The sequence below is a fragment of the Papio anubis genome, unplaced genomic scaffold (genome assembly GCF_008728515.1).
Source record: "Papio anubis isolate 15944 unplaced genomic scaffold, Panubis1.0 scaffold824, whole genome shotgun sequence".
NCBI lineage: Eukaryota > Metazoa > Chordata > Mammalia > Primates > Cercopithecidae > Papio > Papio anubis.
In genome coordinates this window covers 1-27,029 of record NW_022168464.1, presented here as the reverse complement: position 1 = coordinate 27,029, position 27,029 = coordinate 1, and the positions used below count along the sequence as shown (strand labels likewise).

General features: G+C 37.0%; 1 long non-coding RNA gene and 1 pseudogene across 1 annotated transcript; one reads left to right on the top strand and one right to left on the bottom strand.

Annotated features, from left to right (window-relative positions):
• The first annotated feature begins 10,004 nt into the window (after positions 1-10,004).
• Positions 10,005-10,351, top strand: LOC103882915 (annotated as a pseudogene).
• Positions 10,352-20,201: 9,850 nt separating this feature from the next.
• On the bottom strand, positions 20,202-24,566 carry LOC116273533. Its single transcript, XR_004181854.1, has 3 exons — positions 24,543-24,566; positions 22,504-22,591; positions 20,202-20,272 (listed from the first exon to the last, which is right to left on the bottom strand). It is a non-coding gene; the product is annotated as an uncharacterized LOC116273533 (long non-coding RNA).
• Positions 24,567-27,029: the final 2,463 nt, after the last annotated feature.

The window sequence follows — 27,029 nt, the reverse complement described above, 5'->3', positions numbered from 1 at the left end:
AAACACCACATGAAGTTCTCCTCCCACCGTTGGGAATTGAACAATGAGATCACTTGGACATGGGAGGGAACATCACACGAGCTATTATAGGGAGGAGGAGGGAGGGATAGCATTGATTATAACTGATGTAAATGGCGTAAATGGCGGTTGGTGTTATTATGATGAGTTGATAAGGTGCCTTACACCAACATGTACATAATATACATATGTAACAAACCTACCTTGTGCACATGTACCCTAGAACTTAAGTATAATAAAAATAAATAATAAAATTTAAAAAAGAAATAAGCTGCTAATACTGCTAACCAAAGATCTCCTCCTAATAATTTATTAACTTTGCATGGAACAGGAGATATTCCATTAAAGAGCTAGCTGTTAGGGGAAATCTTAATTAGTTAAAAACGCCCATAGGATACAAAAGGGATGCCTTTGAGATAGAGTTTTAGTGACATCCAGTTCTGGTTATGATATTGGTTAAGCTTCTGAAAAAATCCAAGCAAATCCACAAACTTTCTGGTGTGATAGTCTAATCTAGATTGGTACACCATTTCATTTTAATCAACAAATATGTGTCTGTATAAGCCCACTGGAAGGTCTCTTAATTCAGTAGTAGTCTTACCTCAGGTACTCCATACATGAAGAACAATCCCATCATTAGTCCATTTAAAATAAAGATTACACCAACATAAAAGCAAGCAGGATCTCCCAATTTAATCCTTTGAAAAGATACAGATAATCAGTGTTTAATGAATATATGAAGCTCTAAAGCAATTGAGCATAATTATCTCAATGCTGCAATCAAAACTCATAGATTTTGCTTTGGCTCAGATTGCTACTATTGAACGTTAACACCCTAAAAAGAGTTTGTGTGTGATGATGACGTAAGACACATATATGTGATAGTATTGATGTATATGTGTGTGTGTGTGTATATATACACACATACACATATGTATCTCACCAACAATGAGGTATTATATAGTTACACTTACATTTATACTTTTTTATAATTGCATTTGTGCTCCTCTAATGAATTATATTATATAATGATTTGTTGGGGTTGTTTGGAACATTCAACAGATGGAATGGTTGTGGGTATAACATCTTTTGCTAGGCTGTAGGAAGAGTTAAGATATGGTTTACTGACTCAAGTGCAACTTTAGTCTATATGAAATGATCCAGTCATTTGATCCATTATTATGTATAGCTAGAATCTTAGTATATTCCATATAGAAGATTGTGCATGTGTGTGGCAATATGTACTTTACAATCATCCCACATTTTTCTCAGAACAAGTTTATGATATTAGCTGGTATAAAAATACTTTTCTTATGGTCAAGAAAACAGAACATAGGATATTCAACTTGTCAAAGGTTATTTCACTTTAACTGGCTGGAGCCAAGGTCTGAAGGCTGGCCTTCTGATTCCCCCTGCCTCTCTGATCACTCCTTTCAGTCAGTTCCAGTAACTTCTCTTGTTTTATTTACCACTCTTTAATATTGGACCACATTAGGCTCTGTCAAATGCCCCCTTCATTTCTCCATCTGCACATTCTCCATAAAGAAATTCTTCCACATCCATGGCTCCAATTATCTATATACAGATGACTCCAACTCTACATTTAATCCAGAACTTTCTCCTTATTCTCATATCCAGATAGCCACTTGATATCCACACTCTGAGGTGTCTTAAGTACCTCAAATTAATGCATACACAAGGAAACATAACAATACAAACCTGTTGCTGTTCAAATGCTTCTTACCATTCAAAGGAGCTCAGTTACTTAAGCTAGAAACCCAACTGCGTTTCACATGATTCTTCACTCACCTTCCCCTCCCTTACCAAACAATGACCAAGTCTCGTCCATTCTACTTCCAAAATCTCTCTCACACCCAGGCATTTCCACATTATCTTTCCTGCAGTCACTTGCTGAGAATAGAGAAGTCTCCTGCCTGGTCTCCCTGAACCTACTTTTGTCCCTTTTCTAATATTCTTTCCATACCATTGACTAAATAATGTTTTAAAATGAAAATCTGTTAAAATTCTTCAATGGATAAAGTATAAAATCCTTCGCCAGTGCACGCCTTTCATGATCTGATCCTCCTTATATTCCCAGCACCATTTCACATCATTTTTTTTCTCCATTGCTTCCAGGAATTCTAGCCTTCTTTCAATTCTCTCTTGCTTCAGGATATTTGAATATGTTATTCCCTATTCTTAAAATACTTACCCTCTCTTGCTCCTAATGTCGGGAACCTTATTTTCTTATTTGTAATATCTATCACAGTTGTAACTGCTAACAGCCCCCTTACAGCATAAACTCAATGAGGGTAAGGCTCCACGTCTAGCTGGTTCATCTCTGTGTCCCAAGTGCCAAACACGAACCTATCACTTATCGGGAATGTAACTAACACCATACTTGGGGGATCATTTTCACCACTCAGACAGGGTCACACCTTCCAGCTGACTGAATCATTGCAAAGTCTCCCATTTTATGAGGCATTTTCTCCAATCCTTTACATTGTACACAAAAAAGTATAATTGCCCCTCACACATCCTTATCAATTCTATTTTTACTGAGGGAATCAGTAAAAAATGCAAGGAAAATAGATTTAGTTTATATTCCAAGAGTTGAATGTTGTTACAAATAAGTCTAAAAATTCATTCATAAAATATAGTAAGTCATGTTGTTAAAAATTTGAAGAAATAAAGAAAAAACAACAGTGTTAGTGTTATGAAAAGAGATACATGTGGCTCTGAACAACAGTCTCAAGGGACAGCACCATACTTGAATTGTAAAAGTGCTGAAATGCAAAAATCTTAAATGGAAGTGACCACTATGTATCCTGAAAAGCTGTTAGATGATTCCAAAAGCGGTTCTTTGACAAATAAATAGGAATAAATAAATAATAAATAATAAAATAAATAGGAAGAGTTTTATTAATACTAATGGACTATGAACATATATAAAAAAGTAATATTTCTAAATCTATTATTACATATCTGATTTTTAAATATGTATGCATACATTTATACATTAGCTATTACAAATAGATATTTGACTAATCTATCTTCAAAATTTATATATTGAAGCTACCCCAAAAAACATCTTTCTGTATCTCACATTCTGAAATAGAAGACTGACTTATAGTCAAGATTGCTTTACAATGGGATATGTTAATACTCAAATTCCAAAATTTGTACTCAAATTTGTAAGTACACAGCCTTCTCAGAAAACTACTTTAAAATGGAAAATACTCATTGAGGTGAGTCAGTTCTAATTTTTTTAAATCAACAACAGTATTTTACAATAATTCTTAAAAGTGAATCATAATATTATTAAATGTTGAAGAATGTTTACAAATGACAGCATTTTTGGAAGAAACATGCCTTCACAGCTTTGAACTTCATTAAGAGGTTCTATTCTGGTGACATTCCAGCAGGTCTTAGTTTCTAGTCCAAATAAATTCATTATTCCCATGAATGTGCGATACCAGGAGGCTATGATTACCTTTAAAAAGATAAAAACAAAGAGATAATGAAGGAAAATACATTCTCTTCATAATAATAATCTTTTCAAAATATGATTTTGTAATGGTTGCCTTAGACATTATAAACTCTGACAAATTCATTTAGATCATTTCACTTGGGAATCAGTCACTTCAAAATTATACATTATGCTTCTATATAGAAAGATATTATATATGTGGTAACCAATTCTGTAATATAAATAATAATAACTGTAAGTCAATATCAAAGTATATAATTAAATTATGGTGATTAATAGAAAAATACAAAGATTTACAGAAACATTTCATAATTCACTTCATTTAGAACCTTGAATTTATTTCTTCATAAAATGTAAAATATATTATAAAAACTGGAACAGAATGGAATAATAGCTCCTGTGCCCATTACAATTTTAACCAAGCAGAAGATTTAATTGACCAGTTCTTTCCAATCTGCAAGCTATTTTTAAAAGTTCAAAGACAAAGGAAAAATAACAAGAGAAAAAAATTTCCAACAGAATGTTCATGTCTCAGAGGTCTTTTAAAAATAACATTATACATTCTGGAAAACTAACGTGAGATCACTGGGGGAAAAAGTCAAAAAATAAAGAGTTGAAAAGAGAAAGTAAGCACCTCTTAGAGCTAACCATTTTTAATATTTTGGTGATTGGCCAGTCGCGGTGGCTCATGCCTGTAATCCCAGCACTTTGGGAGGCCAATGCGGGCGGATCACAAGGTCAGGAGTTCGAGACCAGCCTGGCCAACATGGTGAAACCAAATGTCTACTAAAAATATAAAAATTAGCTGGGCGTGGTGGTGGGCATCTGCAATGCCAGCTACTCGGGAGGCTGAGGCAGGAGGATCACTTGAAATCGGAAGGCAGAGACTGCAGTGAGCCAAGATCACACCACTGCACTCCAGCCTGGTGACAAGACCAAAACTCCATCTCAAAAAAAAAAAAAAAAGTTGGTGATTATCCTTCCAGTCCTCCCCCTAGGCATTTAAAACATGAAATTAGAGTTACTCAATACTACCTAATGAGATCACATTATCAATGCTAATGTAATATACATCACTAAACATCATAAACATCTTTCCGCGTCTCACAAGTGTAGATTTATTATGCAGCCTGATATAGCAGGAAAAACATAGCTTTGATATCAGAATTAAACTCAAATTCTGAATCTACAAGTTATAGTTTCTATGGTCTCAAGTAATCCTTCAACAGCTGTCAATCACTTCATCTCTCAAATGAGTTTAATAATAACTATTCTACAAGAGAAGTGAGATAAGAGCTCACATATACAGTCATATGTGTCCTAAGTATAGTGCTGGCATATAGTATGCAGTGAATGCTTTTACCTTTTTAAAACATTCTGTTCTAAACTTACATTTTTATTTATAAATGAGAAATTTATCTCCTGTGAACACAATAAGTATGAACATAAAATTCAACATTGCAGTACTACAGTGTTGGAGTAAATCTAGATCCTCTCAATTTTTTATCTCTGTGATGTGAAAAGACTGGGAACAAGTCCTGTTCTTCATAATGCTACCAAGTTTTAAAAACAACTGAACTACATTATAATTACTTTTGACATTTTTCATAATGTCGAGAAGAAACTGAAAACTGTGCTTACTAATTATTAAATAAACATGTTGAATAATTTTAAAAAATGTTATCACTGGGACCATACTGTTAGAAATTAATGAAACAAGAAATAGAGAACTTTACTATGTAATTAAAAGATTCAGGTATAACCAAAAAATTAAAAATACCAATTATCAAACACTGAGAGAAATGGGGCTAGTGTAATAAGTTAAACCCTCATTTTATATATACAGAGAAAGTCAACAGTAACTGAAATTGAAGATTACAGGAAATAGGTTTTTGCATTCGGGTTTTCGCATTTACATTAGTTATGAAGATAGCCATTAGAGTAAATAAAAACAGAAGAGTGCCTCCAAAGAGTAAGCAGGGATGCAGAGAAAGTCGGTGCAGAAATTAGTGGCTTTAATCTTAGGCAGATCTATATTATCCAATTGTTACTATTGCAAATTACATTAAAAACTTACAGAAACCAAAATCTGAGAAATTTTCCAAGTACCTGGAAATTAAGCAACACAATTTTATTTTATTTTGTTATTTGTGTGTGTGTGTGTTTCTAGAAGGTTTTAAGAAATTATTATTATTTTTAAGTTCCGGGGTACATGTGCAGGATGTGCAGGTTTGTTACATAGGTAAACGTGTGCCATGGTGGTTTGCTGCACCTGTTGACCCATCATCTAAGTATTAAGCCCAGCATGCATTTGCTCTTTTCCCTGATGCTTTCCCCTGCCCTGCCCTTCGCCTGCAAGCCCCAGTGAGTGTTGTGCCCCTCCCTGTGTCCATAATAACACAATTTTAAACTGCTGATGGATCAAAGAAGAAATCACATGAGAAATTAGAAAATAATTTGAACTGAATGAAAATGAAAATACAATATACAAACATTTAAGTAATACAAATGTTTACTATTGGGAAGATGGAGTGGATGTACTTTTCCTGATTACTCCCTTGAAGTACAACTGAAAACCCTTTGAGTTATATACAAATCAAACATAAGAAGACTCTGAAAAGTAGAGAGAAGACAGACTTGAGACCCAAAGAACAACAGGGTTATGAGTTCCATGGGCTCTCTTTGTGCCTCATTTTCTCAGATTTGGAGTTAAAGAGGCTGGCAATCCAGAAACGCCAATGGCCACTGCTATGGTTTGAATGTGTCCCATCCAAAATTCAGGTGTTGAAACTTAATGGCCAATGTGATAGTATTAAGAGATGGGACCTGTAAGAGGTGATTAGGCCATGAGGACTCCCCCCTCATGAGTGAGATTAAAGCTCTCTTGCTCTCCTACTGTCTGCCATGTGAGGACACAGGGTTCCTCTCCTTCAGAAGATGCAACATCAAGGCACCATCTTGGAAGCGGAGAGCAGCCCTCACCAGACACCAAATCTGCTGGCGCCTTGATCTTGGACTTCCTTGGACTCCAGAATTCTTAGACTCCAGAATTGTGAGATATAACTTTCTATTCTTCATAAATTACCTAGTCTCAGATACTGTGTTCAAACAGCACAAAACAGACTGAGACAAATATACAAAAAGTACCAAAAAAGTCCAAAGACCAGAAAAGGGGCAGCCTAGAAATACAGAAAACCTTTAGATGATAATCTTTCTGCTCCAACTAATTGCCACAGGAAAAAAAAAAAAATGTGGTTCCACCCCTACCATATAAACAAAGGTCAAATGGGAAAGCCAGGCTTCTACCTTCTCTGGGCATTTTTTTTTTTTTAAGATGGAGTCTCGCTCTTTTCACTCAGGCTGGAGTGCAGTGGTGCGATCTCAGCTCACTGCAACCTCTTCCTCCCGGGTTCAAGCCGATTCTCCTGCCTCAACCTCCCAAATAGCTGGGATTACAAGTGCCCACCACCACACCTGGCTAATGTTTGTATCTTTAGTAGAGACAGGGTTTCACCATGTTGGCCAGGTTGGTCTGAAACTCCTGACCTCAGGTGATCCTGAAAGCAACAAGATGGTGTCTTCCCCCCTTTCCCCTTCCTTTGCTTGAGTGATGCCAGAGGTATCCAGTTAAAATAGCAGGTTTAAATAAAACCCAGTCTCATAATACTCAAAATGTCTAGGTTTCAAGTGAAAATCACTCATCAAGAACCAGAAAGGTCTCAAACTGAATGAGAAAATAAATGGATTCCAATACTGAGATGAAAGAAATATTAGCATTATCAAGGATTTTAAAGCAACAATAATAAATATACTCTAATGAGCATGCTTAAAACAAATGGAAAAATTGAAAAGCTTACCAGAGAAATAGAAAATCTCGCAAAAAAACAGAAATCAATACTAAGAACATCTCTCAAAACCACACAATTACATGGAAATTAAACAACCTGTTCCCGAATGACTTTTTGAGTCAACAAAGTAATTAAGGTGGAAATCAAGAAATTCTTTGAAACTAATGAAAATAAAGAGACAACATACCAGGATTGCTGGAACACAGCTAAAGCAGTGTTAAGAGGAAAGTTTACAGAGCTAAATGCCGACTTCAAAAAGCTAGAAAGATCTCAAATTAACAACCTAACATCACACCTAGAGGAACCAGAAAAATAAGAGCAAACCAAACCGAAATCTAGCAGAAGACAAGAAATAACCAAATCAGAGATGAACTGAATGAAATTGAGACATAAAACACCATACAAAAGATCAACAAAACCACAAGTTGGTTCTTTGAAAGAACAAATAAGTTTAATAGACCACTAGAGCTAGACTAATAAAGAGAAAGAGAGAGAAGACCCAAATAAACACAATCAGAAATGACAAAGGAGATATCACCATTGACCCCGTAGAAAAGCAAAAAACTCCGAGACACTATTATGAACAACTCTATGGACACAAACAGGAAAACCTAGAAGAAATGGCTAAATTCCTAGAAATATATAACCTCCAAAGATTGAACCAAAAAGAAATGAAAACCCAGAATAGACCAATAACAAGTTCCAAGACTGAATCACCAATAAAAAGCCTACCAGCCAGAAAAAGTTCTGGAACAGATGACTTTACAGCCAAATTCTACCAGACACATAACGAGAGCAGATACCAATCATACTGAAACTATTTCAAAAAATTGAGGAGGGATTCCTCCCTTACTCATTCTATAAGGCCAACATCATTCTGATGCCAAAATGTGGCAGAGCCACAGTGTAAAAAAGAAAACTTCAGGCCAACATCTCTGATGAATATAGATGCAAAATCCTCAACAAAATACTAGCATACTGAATCCATCAGCATATCAAAAAGCTAATCCACCACGATCAAGTAGGCTTTATTCCTAGGATGTAAGGTTGGTTCAACATAGGCAAACCAATAAATATGATTGATCACATAAAAGAACTAAAAAAAAAAAAAACCCACATGATTATCTAAACAGATGCAGAAAAGACTTTTGATAAAATTCAACATCTTTTCATTTTAAAAACCTTCAACAAAGTAGGCAATGAAGGAACATACCTCAAAATTAGAAGAGCCATCTATGACAAACTCATAGCCAACACCATACTGAACAGGCAAAAGCTAGAAGCATTTGCCTTGAGAACTGGAACAACAAAAGGATATTCACTCTCCCCATTCCTATTCAACATAGTACTGGAGGTCCCAGCCAAAGCAATCAAGAGAAAGAAAGAAAATAAATCCATATAGGAAGACAGGAATTCACACTATCTTTTTTGTAAACAATATAATTTTATACCTAGAAAGCCACATAGTCTCTGACTAAAAGCTCCTAGATATGTCAACTTCAGCAAACTTTCTGGATGTAAAATCAAGGTACCAAAGTCAGTAGTATTTCTATGCACCAACAATGTCCAAGCTGGGAGCCAAATCAAGAATGCAATCTCATTCACAATAGCCACAAAAAAGTAATTAAAAACTTATAAAAGAATACCTAGGAATACAGCTAACTAGAAAGGAGAAAAATCTCTGCAATGAGACTTATAAAACACTGCTGAAAGAAATCAGAGACAATAAAAACAAATGGAAAAACATTCCATGCTCATGGATAGGAAGACTCAATATCGTTAAAATGACCATACTACCAAAGCAATTTACAGATTCAATGCTATTCCTATCAAACTACCAATGACATTTTTCACATAATTAGAAAAACTATTCTAAAACATATATGGATACTCCTTCAGCGTAAATAAGGTTACATAAATAAATAAAATAAAACACATATGAAACCAAAAAATAGTTCAAATAGCCAAAGCAATCCTAAGCAAAAAGGACAAAGTCAGAGGCATCATACTACCCAACTTCAAACTATATTTCAAGGATACAATAACCAAAACAGCATGGTGCTAGCACAACAACAGACACATAGACCAATGGAACAGAATAGAGAGCCCAGAAATACAGTCACACACCTAGAACCATCTGATTTTCAACAAACCTGACAAAACAAGTCAATAGGAAAAAGGACTTCTTATTCAACAAATGATGCTGGGATAATGATGCTAGCCATATGCAGAAGACTGAAACTTCATCCTTTCTTTTCCCCATACACAACAACCAATTCAAGATGAACTAAAGACTGAAATGCAAAACCTAAAACAATGAAAACCCTAGAAGAAAACATAGAAAATACCTTTCTGGACATAAACCCTAGCAAAAATTTCATGACGAAGATGCCAAAAGTGATTGCAACAAAACAAAGATTGACAAATGCAACCTAATTAAAGAGCTTCTGTATAGCAAAAGAAACTACCAAGAGAGTAAACAGACAACCTACAGAAAGGGAGAAAATATTTGCAAACTATTCATCCGACAAAGGTCTAATATCCAGAATCCATAAGGAACAAATCGAAAGTAAAAAACAACACTATTAAAAAATGAGTACTCCGTGCCACTCCCAGTCACAGCCTCCCACGCCTCGCTCAGCTCCAACATGGCAAAAATCTCCAGTCCTGTATACAGAGACTGAGTGGTGCATTGAGTCCCTGATTGCTGTTTTCCAGAAGTATGCTGGAAAGGATGGTTACAACTGCAGTCTCTCCAAGACGGAGTTCCTAAGCTTCATGAATACAGAGCTGGCTGCCTTCACAAAGAACCACAAGGACCCCAGTGTCCTTGACCGCATGAAGAAACTGGATGTCAACAGTGATGGGCAGTTAGACGTCCCAGAATTTCTTAATCTGATTGGTGGCCTAGCTGTGGCTTGCCATGACTCCTTCCTTAAGGCTATCCCTTCCCAGAAGTGGACCTGAGGACCCCTTGGGCCTGGCCTTCAAACCCACCCCCTTTCTTTCCAGCCTTTCTGTCATCATCTCCTCCTCACAGCTCACACGTCCCCTGAGCCCAGCACACCCACCACATCATGCAGGCCCCACCTGTGGATAGTAATAAAACAATGTCACTTTTTTAAAACATGAAAAAAAAAGTGGGTGAAGGACATGAACACAAATTTCTCAAAATTAGATATTTATGTGGCCATCAATCATATGAAAAAGTGTTCAACATCACTAATCATTAGAGAAATGCAAATCAAAACCACACTAACCCAGCCGGAATGGCTATTATTAAAAAGTCAAAAAATAACAGATGCTGGTGAGGTTGTGGAGAAAAGAGGATGCTTATACACTGCTTGTGGGAACGTAAACTAGCTCAAACACTGTGGAAAGCAGTTTGGAAATTTCTCAAAGAACTTAAAACTGAACTACCATTCAACCCAGCAATCCCATTCCTGGGTATATACCCAAAGGAATATAAATTAGCCTACCATAAAGACACATGCACATGTATGTTCACTGCAGCACTAGTCACAATAGCAAAGACATGGAATCAACCTAAATGCCATCAATAGTGGAATGGATAAAGAAAATGTGGTACATATACCCCATGAATATTACGCAGCCATTATAAAGAACAAGATAATGTCCTTTGCAGCAACATGGAAGGAGCTAGAGGCCAGTAAGCTGACTGAATTAATGCAGGAACAGAAAACTAAATACTGCGTGTTCTCACTTATAAGTGGAGCTAAACACTGAGTACACACGGACACAAAGAAGGGAACAACAGACACTGGAGCCTACTTGAGGGTGAAGGGTGGGAGGAGGGTGAAGACTGAAAAACTGCCTATTGAGTACTACGCTTGTTACCTGGGTGACAAAATACTCCATACACCAAATCCCCACTGCATGCAATTCACCTATATAGCAAACCCACACACACATGTACCCCATGAACCTAAAACAGAAGTTGGAAGAAGAAAAAGTGTCAGCAGAAAAATAGAAGACATAAAGAAAAGTCAAAAGTTTCAGAACTCAGAAATAAAATAATCAAAATAAAAAACCTTAATGGATGGTACAAGAGGAGAATGGCAGAGATAGAAGAAAATAACCAGTAAATTAGAAGAAAGAACAATAGAAATTACTCAATCTGAGCAAAAGAGAAAAAACAGATGCTAACAGAATAAAAAAACAAAAACAAAAACAAAACAGCCCTAGGGACCTGTGGAACTTTAACAAAGGATCCTGTATTCATGTCATTGGAGTCTTGGAAGGCGACGGGAAAGAGGCAGGGCTGAAAAAGAATTCAAGGAAATAATTACTGAAGCTGGTCCCGGTGGCTCACGCCTGTAATCCCAGCAGTTTGGGTGACCAGGGCAGGCAGACTGCTTGAGCCCAGGAGTTTCAGACCATCCTGAGCAACATAGTGAAACCCCACGTCTAAAAAAAATTCAAAAAAATTAGCCAGGTATGGTGGTTGCCCATCTCACAAGGCTGAGGTAGGCAGATCCCTTGACTCCAGGAGTCAGAGGCTGCAGTGAGCTGAGATTGCACCATTGCACTCCAGCCTGGGCGACAGAGTGAGATCCTGTCTCAAAATAAATAAATACATCAATAAATAAAAAAGAAAGAAAAAGAAATAATGACTGGACTTCACATATATGGCAAAAGATACAAACCTAAATATTCAAGGAGCTGAGCAAATCTCAAACAGAAAAAATCTAAACAAATCCATACTAAAACACAACATACTTTAGAAAACACTTGAACTTTGAACATTATACTTTGATACACTTTTGAAGACTAAATTTTAAAAAATGAAAACAACAAGAGAGAAACAAAACCTTACCTAAAGGAGAAAAAGAATTCAACTAACAATGGATTTCTCATCAGAAACTATGGAGGTCCAGAACAAAATGGCACAACACTTGCTGTATGCTGAAAGAAAGGAACTATCAACTCAGAATCCTATGTCCAGCAAAAATATCCTTCAGTAATGAAAAGAAACTGCATTCTCTGAGTTAAGAAAAACTAAAAAAAAAAAAAAAAAAAAAAATGCAGCCAGCAGAACTTTTAGAACAGACATCTATCCTAAAAGCAGAAGCTAAAGAAAATTCCCTAAACTGAAATGAAATGATAAAAGAAGGAATCTTGGAACATCAAAAAGGAAGAAATAAAAAACATGGATAAAATAAAACAGGCTTTCACTTTCTTCCTGAGTTTATAAAATATGTGTAAAACTTGAGTTTAAAATAAGTTTGATGATTAAAACATACAGTAAAATAACAGCAGCAACAGACTGTAATAAATTGTGTTAATATAATCGCTGCAGTCCCACGTGCCTTCGTAAAGACATATTTAAAACAGATAAACCGTATAACTCAAATAATGTTCAAATAAAATGTTCTGCCACAAGAAGGTTGAAAAAAAAACAGAAATTGAAAACCAAGAATAGAAAGCACAAAATAAAAAATCGCGAGACTTTAAATCCCAGCATATTAATAACCATATTAAATATAAGTGGCCAACTGGTAAATATACACCACATTAAGACATACATTGACAGATTGGATTTAAAAATATTACCTGGCCGGGCATGGTGGCTCAAGCCTGTAATCCCAGCACTTTGGGAGGCCGAGACGGCGGATCACAAGGTCAGGAGATCGAGACCATCCTGGCTAACACGGGTGAAACCCTGTCTCCACTAAAAAAATACAAAAACTAGCCGGCGAGGCATGGCTTCGTAGTCCCAGCTACTCGGGAGGTTGAGGCAGGAGAATGGCGAACTCCAGGAGGCGGAGCTTGCAGTGAGCTGGAGATCCCGCCACCGTACTCCAGCCTGGGCGACAGAGCGAGACTCCGTCTAAAAAAAAAAAAAAAAAATTACCCAACTGTCTACAAGAAACTCATTACAAATGTAATAATAAAGTCAGGCTGAAAGTGAAAGGATGGAAAATGATGAATTTATCATACACACAGTAATGAAAAGAAAGCAGAAGTGACAATGCCATTATCAGAAAAAAGCACACTTCAGAGCAAACAAAATTATCAGAGAAGGAAGAAAAAGTCACCATTAAATTATTTTTTTAAAAATCCAGCAAGAAGACCCTGCAATCCTAAATGCATATGCACCAAAACATAGAGCAACAAAATGTGAAGAAAAGAGATAGATGTCAAGGAGAAACGTACAAGATACCAACAGAGACTGCAAATCCTCTGTCAAAAATCCAGAATTAGTATTTTCACCTAGTTCTCTTAGTTGATAGAAGAACTAGACAGAAATTCCCCCAAAATTGACAAAAGACCCTGTTTAAGAGAATGAAAAGACAAGCTACAGACTGGGAAAATATATTTGCAAGCCATATATATGAAAAATAATTAGCATCTATAATATGTAAAGAACATCCTAAGACCCAAAAATTCATAAAACAACAATCTAAATAGAAATGAGTAAAATAAAGACAATGTTTCAGATACAGATGGCAAATAAGCACAAAAAGATGTACATCATCATTAAATAATAGGAATGCAAATTAAACCATAATGATATATCACTACATAAGAAATGAGTAAAAAGAAGCATAAATACCAAATGCAGGTGAGGATACAGATAAACCCACTCACGCAGCTTAGCCGGTATCCATTGACTACTGAGCATGGCACAAGGAAGGTTCTGTATAGTTTCATTCATTCAACAAACATGATACTGAATCAACCCGCCATCTGCAGCAGTACCGATAAGCTTAGGAAAACATGGCATGGAAAAACAGAAAACAAGGCGGTCATTCGCTGAGAATGAAAGGGTATGAGGCTCGGGATAACTGGAGAGAAGATATGAAACAGGCATCAAGGGGTTAGCAAAAGTAAGGCTCAAGGACCATAGCAGGATCTGCGGCCTATTTTGTACCAGTAATGAAAAGGACAGTGTTTGTTGTCTTCCCTCAAGCATTTAAGATAAGAGAGTTTAAGACTCATAGCAGAGATAGGGAAGATGCGGGTGGGTGGGTTTCATGCCTTTCTCTAAGTGGCTCCTGTTCTCCCATGCTTCACGATGGAGGAAGATTTCTGAGCACTCTTGCTAATCTTTTGTCAGCACCTTATAAGATCTGTGTAATAATGTCTATAAGCAATTGCAAATTCCCTTGCTAACCCATACTAGGCATTTACTGACTGACTGGTGAACAATTTGAGCTGAATTCTTTACCATTGTGTCTAGTGGCATGACCCGTGTAATTAAATGCTTGTTTCTGTTCTCCTTGCATGTGCTTTTTCTTTTTAATTTATTTTTGGTTATTTGATTGCCCTGTCTCCTCAGCTCCCTGACTGCTTCACGGACTGCTTCTGTAAATTTGAAGACGCTTTTGTTGTTGCTGCTGCTGACATTGCTGGAAGGCCATGAGCAATGTTCTTTTTGGCTTTCTACATCCAAGGGAAAGCTGACCCAACATGATTAAATCCAACTCTCCATTTTCTCTGTGTCATACTTGGGAATCTAAGCATAGTTGGAGAAACACACCTGTTATTGGTTTTGTTCTCAGTTCAAGACCATCAACTCAAATGAAGCCCCTTTGTGCCAAACCACATTATATCCCTAGTCTATTCATTCTCTTAGATAAGAGGTCAAAGTGTAAGCTTTTCCTATAATGATAAGTATTTTAGGCTCTGTGACAGCCCCACCCCATACTCTCTTTTAATGGGTTTACATTTACTCCCTAGGTTTAGAGCACGCATGCTGGTTTGTTTTATCTATTCTCATTCATGCATTTGTTTGTATTTATCCTTTGATGTTCTCTGAGTTTCTTGGATCTGTGGTTTGAACATCTGTCACCAATTTTGAAAAAATTCCTCTTTTTCAAATATTTAATTTTCCTCATCCTTTCCTTTCCCACTGGGATTCTAATTATGCATATATTAGAATATTTGATATGGTGTCACAGCTCTTAGATGCTCTATCGTTTCCTTCCTCTACGTTTTTTCTTTTACCCTATCGACCTATTTCTTCTGCTGTGCTGTGTCTGTTGATGCAGAGCCCATCTATGTTTTTACTTTTTTTATTTCAGCATTTCCCTTTGATTCTTTATAGTGTCCAACTCTGCTAAAATTATCTATCTGATCTTGCATATCATCTGTCTTTTCCATTTGGGTATTTAAAATATTAATCATAGTTACTTAAATCTCCTGTCCAGTTGTTCCAGTATCTGTATCTTCTTTAGGTCTGGCTGCTCTATCTCTTCAGACTGTGCTTTTTCTTACCTTTAGGTATGCCTCAAAATTTTTGCTAAAAGTTAGACATATTGTATAAGACAGTAGGCACAGAGGTCAGTATTTTTATGTTTTGAAAATAAGAACATCTTTCACTTGCTACGTCTTTATTATAGGATTAGTTAATCTAGTGAAGTGGCTGGATTTGAAGTTTGTAATTACAGGCTTCAAAGCTGGAGTTTGTTGTCGCGAATACCTATTTCAAATTCTAATGGTACCTTTGTTTTGAACTTGGTTTTGGTTTTCCTTTGTGCTGCTCCCTAGAAGAAAATGCCTTGCAAAACTCACTTGGTCATATTCCACTGTGATTTTTACTCAAAGGCTTGTTAATGTAATGGGGAAGAGGACAGGTTTTCTGATGTTCCACTAAGCCTCAGTCTTAGGCAGCAGGTACTGTGAATTTGGGACTTTGGGCTGCAATTCCTCGTAAGTGGTTCCCTCTTCAAGGAATATGACTGTTTTTAACATTCAGGGTTTTTTGTTTGTTCTGCCTGTTGCCTTCACCAGTTTTCACTGAAACCCACCAGTGTCCTCAGACAATGGGTTTGGATACCGTTCTCCTGCAGATCACGGCTTTCTTTTCCTAGGAAAGATTTCACAACATGGTGTAAGCAGAGTCTGAGCAATGATTGCTTTTCCTGTCCCCTAACCAGCATCATATAGGAAAGCTTCTAAATACTTCCCCAGTCTTCCTGAGAGAGCTCGCTCACCTCACATTTCATGCCAGATCACACAAGCCTGTATGCTGTTCATTAAAAAATTTCTTGGTTTAATCTTTGTACCAGCTTACATGGCATTCAAAAAGCATCTATCCTTCAGCCGTTGTCCCTCGAGTTCCCAGAATGCTTCAGTTCCTATTGCCTTCTGCAGGCACCTATCCTTCTTGAAATTTTGTTGGTTGTCCCTCTGGACCTCAGTTTTCTGAAGGATTCAAGAAAAGGTGTTATCTTTGCAGTTTGTCCAGCTATTTTCCTCTTGTTGTAGAATGAGAGTGTCATCATTCCAGCTCTCTTCATCACCTAACTGACACCTGAAGCCTCCAAAGCTAAATATATAAAGAATTAAGAGTTCTTTATATATTAGGTGTATTAACCCTTCATCTCCAAAGTATACATTATTTCTCCTGGGTCAAAGGGTGGCTCATAAACTGTAATCCCACCACTGGAAAGCCTGAAGCAGAACAGCCTGCCTCTTTGAGCCAGGAGTTTGAGACAGCCTGGCTAACATGGTGAAACCTCTGTTTCTACTAAAATAAAATTAGTCATAATGGTGGGAAAAGCGATTCAGTAATTCCCAGCTATCTGGAGGCTGAGGCTTGGCACCAACCCTGGGAAAGTGAGGCTGTGCAGGAGCCAAAATACGCCACTGCACTCCCAACCCATGGCTGAAGTGAGACTGTCTCAAAATGCAACAAAAGAATCCAAACAAATATCTTCCCAGTTTGTCAACTGCTCTTCAAATTTATTTTAAATTCTGTCTGTTTTGTTTCTCTCTCTATAGGATAAATTCCCAATAAAAGCGGGATGTGCCTAGGCTTCGGCCCTCACACGTTTCTGGCCTGGACCCAAACTGTATCTCCTGTGGCTCTGTGTGATGTGGACTTTGTCCCTCTCATGGGTGCACACAAATTCTCTTTGTGGCTTGATCTGTCATCACTCAGCCACCAGATAACTAAGACCCAGCACAGAATAACTCATTTCTATTTCCTAAAATTTAGAAATGCAAACCAAACCATAATGACAAAAGAAGGTTAGTGGTTTCCTAGAGATGATGTACAAAGAGAGATGAAGTTGAAGTTGAGGGATCACCAAAGAGCACAGGGAACTTTAATGAGGGATATGTCTACTGTTTGACTGGTGACATTTTACAGGTAATAAAATCCAAATTGTCCTTGCTAATTTGGTCTATTAACGTTAGCCACGCCGTCAATTATAATTCCCCACAAAGCCAGCCTGAAAAACACTTTAGGGTATACCCAATGGAAAATAAAACTGCTTTGGCACAGACTAGACTATCATGTGCAGAGAAAAACCAAAGGACTGGCACAGCCACTAGAACCGCCAGGACTCACCAAGATGCAGGTACAAAAGTTAATATTCAAAATCAACTATATTTCTATACAAAAGCAACAAAACTGGGATAATAAAAAATTTAAATAATACAATTCTATAATGCGGAAAATTGGAAAAGACTGTTCATTGAAAAAAAATACAAAACACTGGCTGGATACAAATTTAAAATAATCAACAAAATGGAGATCTACACCACATCAGGATCAGAAAATCCAATACTGCTAAGACAGTCAATTCCTCCCAAAATACGTAAGAAACTAACATAATACCCAAATCCAAAAAATCCCAGTAGCAGGTTTTTTTTTGAGAAATTAATAAGCTTTGGACCCTACATTTAGGAAGATATAGAAACAACAAAAGGAAACAAAGGGAGAACCATCTACTTTCCTGATTTATCAACCAAGACAAAAAGTAATCAAGACAGGCCAAGGCTAATGAGAATCGGGTAGAATAATAGAGTCCAGGGAACAGATTCACATAATGCGGCTACAATCAATTTCCCTAAATGAACATACCACATTAATTCAACGGGGAAGACAGCTACTACAATGGAAGTACTTTTGGCATTCTAAAAAATACTTTGTAATTCAATTGTGGTGATGATATATAGTCATACATCTGGTCAAAACTAGAATGGTACACCCAAATTGGCATTGATTTTATTACATGTAAGTCACACCAAAAAGCTTGATTTGGTGACAAAGATCATATATGTCATTGATAGAAGAACAACCAATGGGCTTATTAAAGGGAAAATATATTTATCCCCATAAACAGTAAGGGAAAGCACAAATTGTTCAAAAAGTATATTCACCAAGTGGGTAAGAGCAAAAATCACAGGCTGGAAATTATAAACCCACAATGATATGAGAAAATTCTAGACAGCAGTGTGAACTGCCACATTTGCTCTTAGACAGCAATTTATAGTAACATCTGGTAAAGCTGAAAAAGCACACACCTATAAATAGCAAGTCCACTTCTAGGTATATATCCCATTACACACTGCTATATACAGAAGAAAAGCAATACAGAAGTACACTTTAGATTACATATTTTTCTAGGCTAAAAAAAATTGGAAATATTATATTAAGATGGGGAAATACATAACCTATGAAATTCATGTCGGTTAAATCAAAGAAATATATATACAAGGCAAAGTTCAAAAAAATACACTGTTTCGGTTTTGTTTTGTTTTGTTTTTAGGAGTGAGACAGAGTCTCGGCTTTGTCACCCAGGGTTTGGCGCAGTGGCCGGATCTCAGCTCACTGCAAGCCTCACTCTCCGTTCACTTCATTCTGCCTCAGCCTCCCGAAAGTAGTTGGGATCATAGGATGCCATTTTACCTCACTGGCTAGTTTTTTTGTATTTTTAGGTAGGACGGGTTTCACCGGTTAATAGGATGGTCTCATCTCCCCACCTTGTATCCGCTCGCCCCGGCCTCCCAGTACAGGATTACAGTGGGTCACACCGGCCAAAAATATAATTCTCTTGAAGAAAATCCCACAGTGACACATCTAGGGTGTGAGAATCATTATGTGACTTAAAGCACACAAAAGTCGTCAATTCTGAAAACAAAGATTGATGGTTAATACACCAAATTTTAATAAAGGTATAAGTTGGACTAGAAGCAGAACAAAGGTGGTATTTATAATATTTTGAATTACCTTAAAATAGTTGGATGCAAAAATGACAAAAAGACTTCATTTATTTTAGATGTATTGATCACACATATTTGAATATTATTTTCTAAGTCTCAGTTTTAAGCACTTCAAAATCTAAAAGAAATAGTAATTTTAAAAGCTATAAAAATATGGAATAAAGGATTAGAAAGCAGAAACTCTTAATTAATATGCTGGATTCTTGAGACAACTTTAAACCAACAGTAGTATTTACCATGATGTCAAATTTAGTATTTATCTTGAGTTCACAAACTGAGTTCACTAATTTTGTTCCGCTTTTCACAAATTTCTAGCATTTACAGACCACTATAAATAACTATACTCTTTTAGGCTATACAAGATAGTATGGATTTCTACTGTGAATGCAAGAAATCTTACTTTACTTCAACATAACTCCAAGATCACTATTCAAGCTTCATCACTCACTGTCCCTTCATGTGGTCAATATGCCCACTCTATGAGGGTGTCCAAAGCCAAAAGCCCATCCCTATTTAGGAATTTGGCTCCCATGACTGTGTTTCCATTTGGTTTGTCTTATTAATTTGGCCATTATTTTATGACACTATGGTTCATTCTTGAGTTCATGCAAGAAATAGTTTCTTGGGGTCTTTAAATTTTAAATAAGGAACTTGCATGCATATTCTGCTCAACTGTAAGGATACACACAATTAATACACCTGAAAGCTCCCCTCCCTTTCTTAACAAGATTGTGCTGACTACTTTTATCTGATAAAGAGGATCACTCGACAAATAATATTTGTCTCAAATGATGACTCACCTCTGATAAGATGGAAGCTGCTTTACTGTAATATCATAAGAGGATATTCAGTAAGTCTGTTGGTCTATAATCATCCACAGTCCTTCCAAAAATGAAGGTGCTTCAATAATGGTCTTGAAGTAGGAATAATAAAGTCCCTTTATAAAAAAAAAAAAAAGTACATATTGGTTTACCGTAATTAAAACTTTTGTAACATTTATTTATCACTTTTTTAGAACATTTATTTTCTGGAAAAAAAGGTCAATAATAAGATTTCCTAATTACTCCTCGCTGTTTTGCATTCTTGGACTTTAAAAAGCACGTATTTTCAGGTGATCACTGTACTATTCTTTCAAATTTTCTATAGGTTTTCAAACTAAAGAGTTGGAGGGATGGTCAAACGATTTAAAGTTTCTCTAATAATGTCTTAAAAGGTGTAGACAGTATATTAATTTTCCCAAATCTGGTTTTATCCCCCACATTTGAGATGCTTGAAGGTTGACATCTGATTAATTCTATCATAAACAGGGATGTCTTCATGCCTCTGTACAACTTTGCATATAGAAAATTACTTCTTTTTTTTCCCATGCTCTTAGGAAATATAATGACCATAAGCATCATGAGCAAGGGAATCCAATGCTTCTGCTTTCTACTTATAACACTGTAAATCGCAGTGTTAAGCCTCACGTCGATTGATTCATTGTTGCTCACAAATGCTATATACTAAAAAGCATATTATTTTAGTGTCTTACACTTCAGCATATAAAATAAAGGCTTCATTAGGATAGTAAAAGTGCTGTTGAGTTAAAATTCATGGATTAACAACAGCATGTTGTGTCTTATTTCCCCTTCAATTTCTATTTTCGTCACGGAAAATCTATGCTAAAAGGTCACATTATAAATGCACCTCCCTAAAAATGCTATATATGCTATAATCTGCCTCATCCAACATGAGTAACTACTAAATTAAAGGTCTGTTTTAGCTGATGTCTGAAAGGTCAACAAGTACTAGAAGTTGGTAGACAAAATATGAGTTCATAAAGAATTTTCCTTTTTGCTTAGGAGGATAACAAAGCAATACAATAATTAAAGGATATCTAATATGCAAAAGTCTGTATTTACAGAAATATTAAATATATAAATAAGTTACTAATAACAGCTATTGTTTTGTGTTGAGTATTCTGCTATGTGTTGCCATTCATTATCCCCCTTCATTTTCCCTAAACCCTCTAAGGTTGGCATTGTTTCTATTGAGCAGATAAGACTACTGAGAATCTGAGAGGTTACCTGACTAGCCATCATAAAGCACAGAACTGCTATTAGAATCTAGCAATCTGTCACCAAAGTCCAGACTGCCACAGTTACACTCTTTATTTAATAATATTTTATATTCTGTCTTTGGAAATACCTTTAAAATGTTCAAAAATGTCATATATGTTAATGCATCCACGTTTTGAAATAGGGCACATAGGGATGAAAATTAAAAAAGCAGTGACTGAGGGCCTAGCATAGGCAAACTTACAGAGACAGTGCCAGAGTTGGGTGCGGATTAGTTTAGTGGGTAGAGCTCTTGGTTTGGGATAGCAAAAAAGTTCCGGATGTGGACAGTGGCAATAGCCGCAAGACAATATGAATGTAATTTAATGTCATCGAGATGTATGCTGAAATTATAATATTGAAATTTTTTATTACAAATTTAAATCTAAATTTTACCATAATTTAAACAAAAAGCAATGGCCAGAGTGAGGAGAACCAGTTTCAATGCTTCACTAGGCCCCCGACCAGCTGCAAGCAGATCTGGAAGATGGACGGTTGTGGTGTCTTCTAAATGTAAAATTGTGCAATTTTGGCATTCGCTATCCCACTTACTCCTCACAATAATTACGTGAGATGTGTATGGCAGAAAACTCCATTTTAAAGATTAAGTATCGAAAAAAAGAAAATTATTTAAAAATTATATCAAAAGTTATCTCTTAAAAGAGATTATCTTGAAACCAAAAGAGAGCCAAATAATAATCATCATCATTAAAAGACCCAGGTGAAACATAGGATCTCCCAACTGTAGCCAAAGAGAAAGCAATTTCTGACAGCATCTCATTTCATTCCCCTTTATCACTTCCTCAGTGTTTCCTTTGTCCTCCTTCCTCACCTATTATAATTCATCTTTATTATCTTAAAAAGAAGTCTGCATTAGGAAAGAGTGAGAGATAATGAAATAAGTAACAGAAAAATAATCTCAAACACTTTACTATTTAAATAATAAACCTGGGTTATAGCTTATGAAACAGTGCAGTTCACCAAAAGTTCGTTTCAATGCCTAATACATTTCTACCTCATAGTCTCGCTATTCTTAAACCACAAATTAATTCGTTAGAAAAAGAAACCTAACCATTTCAGTGCGAAAACTCATCTCCCGTTCCAAAGATGAGAGGTGAGAGAAATGACGATCATTTTCAAAAAGTGTTACTAAATGTAACCTAGAAAAAAATGAAGTATCATATTACAATAGAACAAGTTTCAAAACCAACATTAAAATAAGTGATAAGAAAGCCATACAAAAGAAAACAATAAATTGTTATAATATTATTTTTATAATTTGCATGTTTTTAGGCATTTATAATCCAGTATGGCACACACCTGAAATTCCTTAACTCAGTGGTTTTTAAACTTAATTGTGGCCGGGTGTGTCGGCTCATGCCTGTAATCCCAGCACTTTCAGAGCCCGAGGCGGGCAGATCACTTGAGGTGAGGAGTTCGACACCAGCCTGGCCAACATGGTGAAACCCTGCCTCTACCAAAAATACAAAAATTAGCCAGCCATGGTAGTGTATGTCTGTAATCCTGGCTGCTAGGGAGGCTGAGGCAGGAGAATTGCTTGAACCCAGGGGGCAAAGGTTGCAGTGAGCAGAGATCATGCCACTGCACTCCAGCCTGGGCGACAGAGTGAGACTCTGTCTCAAGGAAAAAAAAAAAAAAACTTAATTGTATAACTAAAATTCTTGTGGTTTTTTTCACCCTTCCTTCCATCCCAGGCCTCTAAATAAGAACAGAGGCAGGTTATTGTTTGTTTTTTAAGTTTCAAGTGATTCTAATATACCAGCCTTGGGAAATACCTCCATAAGTGTTGAAAAGGGTTCGGAATATAATTATGAATAAAATTACTTTAAATCAAAGCAGACTTACAATAAGTATAATATCACATAAGGGATCAACTTTCAAGTGCCAAAGAATGCAGGTGTGTGCTTGAAGACATTTTAGTAGTGAATCAACAGCTGTAGGCAGTGAAGAAAGGAGCATATGTGATAAACAAAATTAGCTGCGGTCAATAATCGTGCTACAGCTAACTTATGTAGTCATGAGTTTCCAGTGAAGTTGAAAATAAAGCAAAGTTCCATATATTAACCCTGTTTTCCACTAACCCTTCTTTACATGTAGGACATATGCCAGGGTACCAAAAACTGCAGAAATATTCCCTACCATTGCAGCCTCAGTTCTAACATCAAAATCTCCCTGCAGACTAAATATCTAGAGCAGCACTGTGTCAACAGAACACAGGGGCAAATCTCATACCTCCCAAGGGTAGAAATCGCTGAGCCCAGGTAAAAATAAAATATTCCAGAGGGAAGTATTATTTTACAAATTTTTGTAAACACTTTTGTAAAATAATGTACACAGGCTTGCATACTGAAAGACTCAAAGCCATTTAACTCTGTATAACCACTGCCGAACCTTTATCTTCTTTTTTACCTGATTTCCAATTGGCAGGTGTTTACTAAACTTTATCACCAAAGTTATTTCACTGGCTGGGTGGGCTGGCTCATGCCTGTAATCCCAATACTTTGGGAGGCCAAGGCAGGTGGATCATTTGAGGCCAGGAGTTTGACACCAGCCTGGCCAACATGGTGAAACCTCGTCTCCACTAAAAATACAACAAATTGGCTGGGTGTGGTGGTGCACACCCGTAATCCCAGCTATTTGAAAGGCTGAGGCACGAGAATCACTTGAGCCTGGGAGGCAGAGGTTGCAGTGAGTCAAGATCGCGCCACTGCACGCCAGTCTGGGAGACAGAGCAAGACTCTGTCTCAAAAAAAAAAAAAAAGTGATTTCACTAGCAACATATAATTACCATAAAACAAAGGAGGGTTTTAAATGAACTACACATGCAAAATACACTAGAAAAGCTAGATATTTAAAGAAACGTGGTGAATTATTTGGTAAAGCAAAAATATTTTAATTCATAAGTTACTATTCCCCTAATGCATCTATTTTGTAAATACTGTTTCACATATTAGGTTTGTAAAAAAGCAAAATATATGTATAAATTGGCGCACATAAAGACGTTCTACAAATATAGCCAGAAGTTATTGTTTAATGTATGCAACCAGTGATGACAATTTTTAAAAATTTCAAACTGAAACTAAATCTTACCAATGTAAAATTGCCACAAGACAGCTAAGAAAAAAAGAAAAAGAGAGTTATTAAAGTTAGCTTTATTATAAAACCAGCACACAACAAAATTATTTCAAATGTATTTTACATGTCTAGAAAAGATAGCACACAAAAGAAACAAGATGGCCAGCTAATCCTGTCTCTATGAGCATAGGAAAAAATCCAGGACACAAAGTAAATTCTGAACAGAGCTTACCTGTTTGCAGCAGGGCTTGACAAGCAAGGGAAAAGACTTGAGAGGGTTTTTTTACTTCAGGTAATTGGTAAAGAGTGATGGAATTATGGAAGGTTCATGACCTTTTTGTTTTGTTTTATCCAGTATTATTTCCTATTCCTTTATATGGAAATTTTTAAAAGTAAATATATACAGTATAGCTACTAGATTCTAACCAGGAAGGAGCCACTCTAGATCAGATTTCCCTAGCATTCATCAGAAACTGAGTTAAATATAGGCAATCACTTCCTCCAGCAGCACATCCAGAAGCCTCATTGTGCAGCTCAGCCTTGATGAACTGCTAGAGGCTCTCTTTGGCCCAGACCTAGGGCTGCTGGATGGCCTGGGGACTGATCTGGGTCACCTGTGCAGGCCCTGTGTGTCGTGGGGACTGCCGGGGGCTGGGGACCACTCACAAATTATGAGCACTACAGCTTCTAAATACAACCTATACCTGTTTGGTTGGGGAATTGCTTGTTTTCAAAGGTACCATGGAGCTGGAAGAGAAGAGTGGGGAATAGGACAAGTTAAAACACCACAAACTTTGCTGTTCTTATAGAGGTTCAGCAGCTTTTCTTGAATTAATGCCGTTCAGATTGTTGTAAACCTTTGCTTAATTTCCAAAGTTTTGAAGACAATGATTTTGATAATTTTCCAAGTATTTTCATTGTCGTCATGGAGGAGTGCATTTCCTTGGCTATTCCAGAAGTCCTACCTCCCCTCTGAGATTTTATAATGGTATTTTTTATGGTTATCCCAAATATACTTGGCAGGTCATCTTATAACCACCAATAATAGCCTCTTAAAAATTCAAAAATTACTCCACTTGGCTAACAAAATAAATGCAAATTAATTCAATAATTATTGAAGAAATTAAATTTTTAAAAATTAAACAATTGCAATGTTGAAATTCTCAACCATGCTTATCCAGATCTTTTCCTACATCACTAACTGTCCTGGGATTATCTTAAATACTTCTCAGATTTACTTGTTTTATATCAAGATAGGCAAAGTATGGCCCATGGTGTATTTCTGGACTGTCTGCAAGTGCGGTTGCTATAATTTTTAAAAGGTTGAAAATTGTAAAAAGTTGTAAAGATGCTCATTAACTGTTATTAGGCTTCATTAATTTTAAAATATACAGAGACTCTCCTATTCAACTATATTTGTATCCTATTTCTAATTCTCCTAACAATTATATACACTGGCAAAAACTCTTCAGATGATATATAAGGAAAAGGTCAAATATACTCTGAAATTCATCCAGCTTTCCAAAGATGCTCAAAATCTTTGTGTCTCTCAATCCCTCCCTTAACCCACATAACACATCTGAAAAAAAAAGGACACGGTGTAGTGATGCCAGTATTCTAAAAGCTTGAAGGGCTCATCACATGCCTTTTCCAAGCTGTGACAGAAGCATGTCCCCTGGACCCGGACATCCTATCAATCTCACCTCGGAAGGTGACCCAGCCTCATACTTCACTGAAACAGACCATTAGTCGCCAGCACTCCCAACTTCTTTTATCTCCACTTTAACATTTCTCCGTATAGTAATCCTCGCTTTTCTAGTTCCTGCCATCTCAGAAAAGGAATTCTCTCTCCTCTTTTCCACAGTTAGCTTCTCAGAGTTGTGCCTTTAATTCTACCCTCCCAAATATTCCAACCTTTGCTCCGCTAATTATTTCCTCTCTTGGAATCTTAATCTCATCCTCTTCCCTTGATCCTTCCCCTCAGTCTTTAAAACTCCTAGACCTTAAAACACTCTGCGATCTGACAGCCCGTCAAACTAATATACTCCCCATCTCTCTCTCTCCCTTTGTTCAGCGACAAGATCTTTGGCCAACTCCTTTCTACTCGGACCTTGCTATTATTTACTACTAGGCACCCACAAACCCTTGCTTGTTAAATTGCTCTCCTTCAAGACTCAAGAAAAGCGCCATGCGGCTCCCTCTAGGGCTCTCCTGCCTTCTCCTCACCGATGCCGAGAGTGGTCCTGGTGGAGAACCGCCGCGCCTGCAGTTCGTGCACCTTTTCCCGGAGCTGCGCCAGGAAATTATGGACGAACTGGAAGGGGCCGAGAAGAAATGTATTGGCCATCACCTCCAGCTCCAAGCCTTTTCGCGCCTTCAGATTTCGGATCCTCCGCGGGGAGGACCTCCTGGCGCCCCTTGGCAGGTTCCCGCCGCATAGCGCCGACCTTCCCACCTCCTCCTCCACCTCCGGCTCCCGGGCGGGGGAGGCCCCGCGCCGCC